The sequence below is a fragment of the Amblyomma maculatum genome, chromosome 2, assembly GCF_055883805.1.
Source record: "Amblyomma maculatum isolate TAMU_Amacu chromosome 2, ASM5588380v1, whole genome shotgun sequence".
Classification (NCBI taxonomy): Eukaryota; Metazoa; Arthropoda; class Arachnida; order Ixodida; family Ixodidae; genus Amblyomma; species Amblyomma maculatum.
This window is the reverse complement of record NC_139345.1, coordinates 153,108,098-153,117,383: the sequence shown is the minus strand read 5'-3', so window position 1 is coordinate 153,117,383 and position 9,286 is coordinate 153,108,098. Positions and strand designations below refer to the sequence as shown.

General features: G+C 42.3%; 1 pseudogene; it reads left to right on the top strand.

Moving 5' to 3' along the window:
• The first annotated feature begins 933 nt into the window (after positions 1 to 933).
• LOC146200199 (uncharacterized) overlaps positions 934 to 9,286 on the top strand; it is a 33,480-nt pseudogene continuing 25,127 nt past the window's right edge.

Sequence of the window (9,286 nt, the reverse complement as noted above, 5' to 3'; positions counted from 1 at the left end):
AGCGTGTTCGATTTATAAAGGCCAGTGAGTCTCGTTTGCTGTCGTTTCGAGCTTGAAAGAAAGTTGATTAAAACCACTGAATTGCTTCCGTACAAAGGTGCCTAATTAGATGCGTCAGGTTTTCCTTCATCGCATGTTAAAACCCAGCTTGCTATTTTTATGCCGCTGGAGCCGGTTATATTCTTAATTACCCAGGAACATGGTCGCGGACCACTGACTCATCAAATCGATCTTAAGCTTGCAGTTTTATTGAAATGCACTAACTACTCCTTGGCATGAATGTGCACAACTCTTTGTGTGAATTGTCTAGTTTATTTCCATGGTTATTAACATTTAATGCGCAGGGCAGGTAAGACTTCCTACGTGCTTTATATGAGAGGACATTCGCATGTGTGTTCAATCTCCGCCGCAGCGACCGATTTCCGTTGAAGTCCACAAGCAAAGCGCCCGTCTCTGAAAGAACCCTTGGTGATCAAAATATCCGGAGCTCCTCAGAGCCTGAGTCGCTTTGTTGTATTAAATCACCACAGAAAATACTATATGTAATATATAACAATAAATGTTGTTGGAAGATTCAAAGCCTAACGATTACAAACATTCGGTTGTTCCCAAGACGTGCAAGCGACCACCGAGTGATTGCTCAATTCTGCGCTTGGAGCACGAGGGCGGAAGATAAGGCCTGCCGCTGTGGAAATGGCGTGGCTTTGAGTCAAAAGCTATGCTTGATTTCTCGGCTCTTCTCAGCTTATAGATTCTGGCGTTGTTACCTTTTTGGCCCAACAGAGGAAACCATTTTGTTTTTCCTCCGAACCGACACGTAGGTCTTCAGGTCGAAAAACCGAGTACCTTTGTCGAAGCTGCGATGGATATCCTGAGGTTCTCGAGTTGCTAGTTTCCTGCACTGATATCAGCACCACATCTGCGTCTGGAAAGATGAATTCACCCAAGCTCAAGCAGGAACAAGCTGACGCTACGGCTCCACGGAAATGGATCTCTATGACTTCGAGTGGTCCAGCTGGCGGTGAGTCCTCTCTCGTAACGACAACATTGTAGCGGGATACAAAATGGAGCACCATTCCATTTCTTGAATGTGTACTGCATGCACTAAGTACGTTTAGCCGACGCTTACCGCACAGGTGTTCGATGCTTTAGCGCCTCCTCATTTGGCACTTCGGAAGCAGCGGGTTTACCTGATGCCCAAGGATCACTGCTGCGTTCCATATATAAGTTCTGAAGAACTTCATGATCACACTTGCAATCTGTGAAGAGGAACGGGTGCTTGTTGTAGAGGCGCCTTTTGCGTCGATGGCCGACCACATTCATTACCAAGCACAGAAACTTGACCGTCTTCTCGCCTATGTTGAGCACATTTTTTCGTGTGCATCTCGGTGCCATTGGAGTGACACCATGAGGCCTGCGCTGGCGCACTGATGCGCGTGGACCCTTATTAATAGGGATGGGCTCTTGATCTACTCCTTAGAGTGTTGGGGGGACTGTAGCTTTTCACTACCTCCCCTATTCAATATCGATATTTTGCACCTTAATAAAATAAATGGCATAACGTAGGAACCTTCTCTTTTCTCCACTTGTCGACAAATCAATGCAGCCGTCCTCAGTTCATGTATTTGCATAACGTTATAGCGCCTTTTCATCTTATCAGCGTTCCTCGGTTTACATTTCAAGGCTTGTTTCAGCTAGGCGTTTGAAAATCTTCATTTACAATTGTAACGACGCTGTCCCTGTTGACGGACTACTGCAACGAAAATTTATTTTGTTGCAGTAGTAATTTTGCAATTTTCCAGATGCAATTTTGCTCTTATTTTCATTTCTTTTTTTGCAGGACGCGAATCAACCGATGGAAAGGTTTTCTTTCAAAGCCATTTGGTGCCCGCATGACTACGCACTGCCATTGCCGCAACGTGACAATAACAAATTCACGTAATCCTAGAACACAACATTTGGCAAGACAATGAGGGAAGCCCTTGAACGCAACAAAAACGCATTTATGGAATGCAGCGTTACCATTTCAATTTTTTTTAATTTGATAAAATAGGGCATTTATTGCCATTCATCTCTACTGAGTAGGCCAAACCTGGATTGCTTTGAAACAAATAACTATTCAGGCAATATTGACCCTATTATGATTGCAGGCAACTCTATCAACTACCATACTATTTTGTAGCAGTTATAGCCTTCATGCGAAGAACATTTTGTACACACTGGCCGGTACGAAAGACAGGTCTGTTATATTACGAATGTCTAGAAAATGTATAAACACTTGCTCTTTATACCGTCTGTAAACACGTCATCAAAATGTGTATGGCCATGAATATTTAGATTGTCGGCATCATATATATATATATATATATATATATATATATATACATATTGTAAAGAAGACAAAGACATATATATATATATATATATATATATATATATATATATATATATATATATATATATATATATATATATATAAATATATATATATATATATATATATATATATATATATATATATATATATATATATATATATATATATATATATATATATATATATATATATATATATATGTATATATATGTATATATAGGATAAGTAAATAGACGTACTTGGTTGCTAGAGGTTACATAAAAGTGAAAAATTGCTTCATACTGTTTCCAAGTTTATTTGTAGTCGACGTTTCGGCAGGAGCCCTGCCTTTCTCAAGACTGATGGTACATGATTCTTGTTTGTCTTCTTATAGGGTTGGCCAGAGGTGATACAAACAATATGGGCACACACAGGTGAGTCAGCTGGACACGCACATATATATATATATATATATATATATATATATATATATATATATATATATATATATATATATATATATATATATATATATATATATATATATATATATATATATATATATGATTCATTCCAATAATCACCATAAGACAAATTTCTGTAGATGTCAACCGTATAAACATAAAAAACCCAACGCTTGTCTTGCACTCGTACACTTCTGGTTCCTTTAAGTTCTTTAATAACGAGCCCCTCATTTCCCTTTTGTCTGCTTTATAGCTTGCGAGGGTCGCGATTCTGGCAGTCTGGCGGCCGCAAAGGTAGCGTAAGTGGGCTGTAGCCCAGCTGCCGCCCTCCCTATTGATCACGTGCAACGTGACGCTCGCGGTATGAGAGTATGTTTCACATTCGGCGCTAGGGATGAGAATGGCGCTGGTGCACCCTCACATGTTTACACCGGTTAGTGAACATATATTCCCAAGCAAGCGGAAGGGGGGCGCGGCCGTCGATGTAGCTTACTTGGGAGAGCACTGGACGCGACATTCGGTGGTCGTGGGTTTGACTTCCACCATCGGCGCGTTGTTTTTCCTTCCGTTTTGCATTTAAAGCTCTTCATTCCAATAATCACCATAAGACAAATTCCTGTAAATTTCAACAGTATAAACATAAAAAAAAACGTTTGTCTTGCACTCGTAGACTGTTCGCTCCTTTAAAATAGTGGTATATGTATACATACATTATTATATATATATATATATATATATATATATATATATATATATATATATATATATATATATATATATATATATGTATGTATACATATACATAGTCGGAATCCGCATGTCGATGCAAACGCAGTCTCTCTCCCTGAGGCTTCAAGGTTTAGAGACATAAGTTGTCGGCTGAAAGAAACTGCGCTGCTAGTTAGCAAAGAGGGCTGAAAGATTAGTCTAGGAAAAAAGAAAGGTGACATATGATTGGAACTGTAGAAATAAACAATTAGCGACTCGGGCTATAAGAGACGCCGTAGTGGAGGACTCCGGAAATTTCGACCATCTGGGGTTCTTTACGTGCGCTGACATCGCACAGCACATGGGCGCCTTTGCTTTTAGCCTCCACCGAAAACCGGCCGCCAAGGACGGGATTTGATCCCGCGTCCTTGGGAACAGTAGCCGAGCGTCCTAACCACTGCGCCACCCTGGCGGGGCAACGATTAGGAACTGGATTCAAGAAACAGTTGACGAATTTATAAAACTTATAAGAGAAAACAAAGCCAAGTATGATAGAAGCTGCCACTACCCACTTCAAAGGAACGCTCATCTACTCCATTCATCCATGCAAGGTTCAGTTACCGGCAAAAGTAATACCCAAGAAAGTATAATGTTGAACAGCCGTTGATGCAGCTCTGTTATAGCAGCACCGAACCCAATAATCGGAGGTCACGAGTTTGGCTCACTCCATCGGCATAGTGTATTTCCTTCATATTTGTATTCAATTTTATCATTAAAATAATCACAGTAAATATTCAGGTCAATAGCAAAAAAATAAAGAAAATAAAAATCCCCTACCCGTTTGCTACTGTTGGCTGCCTTTATTCGTAAATATATACAGGGTTATTTTTTTCTTTCAAGGTGTAAAATTTTAAGAGCAATGTATCTGGGGTTTAGATGTATTTTAGCTCTTTGGCTATATTCGTGTTTAAAGTGTTTATCAGTTTATCAGGCAAATTGAAAACTGCTTCGATTAGTTTGCCGATTAAATAAATACGTGAATGAACTTCGATTTTATGGAGTTTGTCATATTTGCAAAATGTAGCTGGTCTTACAAATAGTGTATCCACGAAATTAGACTTTCAATAAAAATTGTAGCGCGTGTTACAAGCCCCACAATTTTCACCTTGATAGGCAATTTTACGCAGTAACGCAGCGCCTGTGACGTAGATTGCTCCACGCTGAGATTCCGTCGTTCTGCCAGTATCACCTTAGAGCCAGACGAAAGCAGGGCGGTTCGTTATCAATTTTACTTATAACATGGCCTCTCCGAAAGCTGCCGCGTCGGTGTCGAATGCGCGCACTTGTTGTGCTGGCGGACTGACCTCCAATCGGGCATGGGCCAGGATATCCATGCCGGACGAACCTCAGTGGTGGAAAGGTAAACGGGAGCGTAACTCTCATAAAAGCCTTTGTGTAAACACTGAGCGAGACTTTAGTTTCTTGACGCTACCTTCGAACTGTCCGGTAAAGCAAACACGTGACGTTGTGACGTGATAAAAGCTTGTAACGCCGCAGGGACGTATCATTGGCGGGGAAATAGATTTTTTGTTAATTTTTAGACGAAAAACAAGGCCAGCTGCGACGAAGGCAGAACGATGCTCGGATAAGGCAGAAAAATGGACACTGTAGCTGTTCAGCCAATTTTATTTGACGTGGATTACCACTGTCAAGTTTTACGTTAACTGAAATGTCACGGCAACTCCCAGTCGAAAAAACTACCGAACATTTTCTTATGTTACGACAGAATTTCTGTGCGGTTTTTGACGGGAAACCTGTTGTGACAACAGAACATTCTGTAGTAACATCAGAAATTTCTGTAGTTACAACAGAGCACAGAAATATACTACAGAAAAACTACAGAACTACAGAAAGTAGTACAGAACTACAGAAAACTCTGATGGTTACGACAGAACTACTACAGGATACTTTGTCGCATTTTTGACACAGTTCTGCAGTTTTTTCGACTGGGCTTCAAGCACCTTATCATAGCATCATTCTGGCTCCGTCGTCGTGAGCCTAGTCTTTCGTCGCGCGTAATGTAAACGCATTCTGGGGCTTATGTCTTTAGACACGTTTCTGAACATAAATGACCTTCAAGTGAATTTGGCAAGTTCATGAATAAGAATCACATGGCTTGAGGGATTTGACTAAGGGCATAAATGAGTCAAGCTGTGATGCATCGAAAGCGAGGCTTTATTAACTAACGATTACTTACACAAATGCGTTACGACAATGCAAGTCTTCAACTTTAGGAAAGCGACAATCGTTCACTCGTTTGTAATGGTCTTGGTGAAATCCTCGTGATAATACATTGACCTTAACGTAGGTCTCCAAACGAGCGGTGAGATTATAAAAGAGAGAGATTTTGCAAATAAGTACATATCAGGGTCAAAGAACAAAGAAAAATAAACGGGATAACTGTGAGGCTACCGTTAGTACACCCAGGTGCGAGAACGTAAGTAAGAAATTCAATTGGGGATTGTTACTATTTAGAAGTGAACGCGTCTGAAAACTTCCATACAGCTTTGCTTTCTACAACTAAAATTCTGCCCTGTCCCCGATTCCATTCTTTTACTCGCGCTTCATTTATCGCTGAGAGCAGGCTACAATTTTACAAGTTAAGCATTTAACCTATACATGAGAAAGATCCGACTTACAATACGAACCTCTCTGTGATACGTTCAGCGAACTTTGCTGCGGTAATGTTACGCAGTAAGAAAACCGCGCAGGAAAGGGAGCGGAATGGAAGGCTTTGTGCAATGCGACACGCGTCTTGGTGGATAAAATCTAACCTTCACCGTTCAATTAAAACAGATGCAGCGAGACGCCGCTCGTGCAGGCGTGTATTTGTAAAACAAGCCGCCACTTTTGCGACGTGCCTGGGAGGCCGAGTTGGCCAAGCCGCCGAGCTGTGGCGCAGCATTGTCCCATCATCCGAAAATCGCAAATGCAGGGGCAATCAGTTTCTCTTCGAGCACGCACAGTATTCACCTTGCTGTAAAGCTGTACCACAACCAGCAGAAGGAAACACTGATTTTGACGCATATAAAACACTTTGCACGCAGTACGCAACGTTGAAAATTGAACCGGAGCCGATGACACAATCACGCAGCGGGGGAAGAAGGTTCAGTTTGAGCCATATCTGAGCTTTGGGCAACTACGCAGTGGACCAGCGGATACTAAATGGCCTTGAGAGGTCGATAACAAAAAGTTAAAATATTATTAGAAATACCACTCGTTTTTTCTTACGCAAGAAACAAAAACTGCGTTCATTTCTGTGCGTAAATAATATATTTGCTTTCTAGCTGTTTGTAGCAATCTTATTTTTTGTACTTTTATATTTTGCCTTACAGTTCGCAAGGGCCCCTTTGCATCGTTCATCATCATCATCGAGTTGATGCCGTTGGCAAACGGCAGATGCACGCGTTTTCTTCAAAGTGGCGCGACCTGATGCATTCATCTTTGCACCGCGGCCGCTGTGTTATAAATGGTGAATCCGCCTATCAGGGTAACATTTATAGCCTTGTAACGCCCGCAACGATTTATATTTAAAAAAATCTTAGAAGTTGTGTAATGAACACAGTTATAACCGACCCAATTTTAAGGCGAAAGCCTTTATTGCCTCATAGTGGTCGTCAGAAAAAGTGTCTCACTTTTACGGCTGATTTGATCGGTCGAGACGGGAATACGTCATGGAGGTCTTGACGAATCATAGAGCACCACCACAGTGGGCGCGAATGCGTGCTTTGTATGGCCATATTTCAATAAACTTTCAATTAAGTAATGGGTAAATAATAATTACTAACTAATAGTACTAATAATAATAATCATAATAATATTGCTGGTTACTAATTTATGAATAATGAATTATACGCTGTATATTATGCATATACTAATTCATGAATCAATACTTAAATATTACTAATTAGTGACCGTTGCATATTTAATTAATAATTATTTACTAATCAATGCCGCGCCCCTCGTAAAATCAACCACACAACAGTAAACGTGGAACAGCGAAGATACAAGGGGTGCGATCTCGTCGTTTCCAAGCCGAATTCACTGAATAAATGCACTCGCAGAATGTAAAAGAGTAGTCGCTCGCTTTACTCGTAGCAGCATTCATCGCTACATGCGCAACAGTCGCTTAGTAGAATGTAGCCCTCAGGCTTCCACCTTTCATCATTTTAGTCGCCAAAGTGCCCTCGAATTTCTTTTTTTTTTTACTAACGTACCTCCTACATGATCGTTTTCATTCGTCATTTAAATAAAGTCCGTAAAATGTGAGAAGAATTCTACTTGATTGCGGTCTTGCTCTACCCCCTTGCAGCGCTGCCAAACGCGTTTCGAGTGAACAAAGCGTGCACGCTCTCCGTTGCGAAATGAGCAGCATGACGTCACTGTCAGCATGGTCTCAAAGTTCCGCCCGCACATTCTGTCGGAGCAAACGAAGCCCGACCCACGATCAGCGGTAAATGTACATTCACACGAGGAACCGTCGGTCAGCGGGCTGCGTAATTACGTCTTTGTAGGTCACTGATATGGGAGGCACGCTGTCGGCCCGCAAGCAGATGAAGCAAAGAAAAAGACAATGGCTTTCCTCCATAGGAATTTAGCGGCGGGCCGCGAAGTTTTGCGCGCCGTGTGGCAATCAGCAATGTTTCGGCTCACGGAAATGGACGCTTTTACTGCATGCGAGCCGTTTCTGACCGGCACAGTAGGAGCACAGCATATGGAGACGGTTTTTGCAGTCGTTCCCTAAAGTTTGTTAATAGTTTGGGATAGGGATGCTCTGCGTTCTCTACTTGCTCCCGTCCTATATCGTTTTCACTGTTTTAATTTTATGGTGTCCCACCAGTTGGCCTACAGCCTCGCTCGTTTAAGAGATTGATAGGCCTCAGGGCGCGCGGAAGAAAGATTGCCTCGTTTCTCTGCCTGCTTCCCGGCTTTTACCATTAGCATTAAAGTAGTCTGGCGAAATTGGCGCGTCCAGGGCATCGTCTGATGTTTCGGTCCACTGAATCCGCTTGACGGCATAGGGCTGAAGGCAAGTGTGCAGTGACTTGTGAACATATGAAAAGCGGTCTCCAGATCCACGGTCCCCCATGTGAATCGTCTTTAAGCGATAGAAAAGCCACCGACAGCCGATTCGGATACGGCTTTTATCGCGCTATCACACCGGCAAGACAAAAAAGAAGAAAGTACTGAAGTCACCTCATTCAACATAAGATTATTTTTGTGAGTTTGCGTGTACGTGTGCCTGTGCGCCCGCCTGAACGCGCGCATGAGTGCTTTATCGCGCGCGTGTGCGCATGCGTGAGCGTGTGGGTTTGTCTTTACGTGTGTATATGTGTGTGCGTTTGTGTGTGTGTGTGTTTCAGTTTGTGTGAGTGCGTCTCTCTGTGTGTGTGTGTGTGTGTGTGTGTGTGTGTGTGTGTGTGTGTGTGTGTGTGTGTGTGTGTGTGTGTGTGTGTGTGTGTGTGTGTGTGTGTGTGTGTGTGTGTGTGTGTGTGTGTGTGTGTGTGTGTGTGTGTGTGTGTGTGTGTGTGTGTGTGTGTGTGTGTGTGTGTGTGTGTGTGTGTGTGTGTGTGTGTGTGTGTGTGTGTCTGTGTGTGTGTGTGTGTGTGTGTGTGTGTGTGTGTGTGTGTGTGTGTGTGTGTGTGTGTGTGTGTGTGTGTGTGTGTGTGTGTGTGTGTGTGTGTGTGTGCGTGCGTGT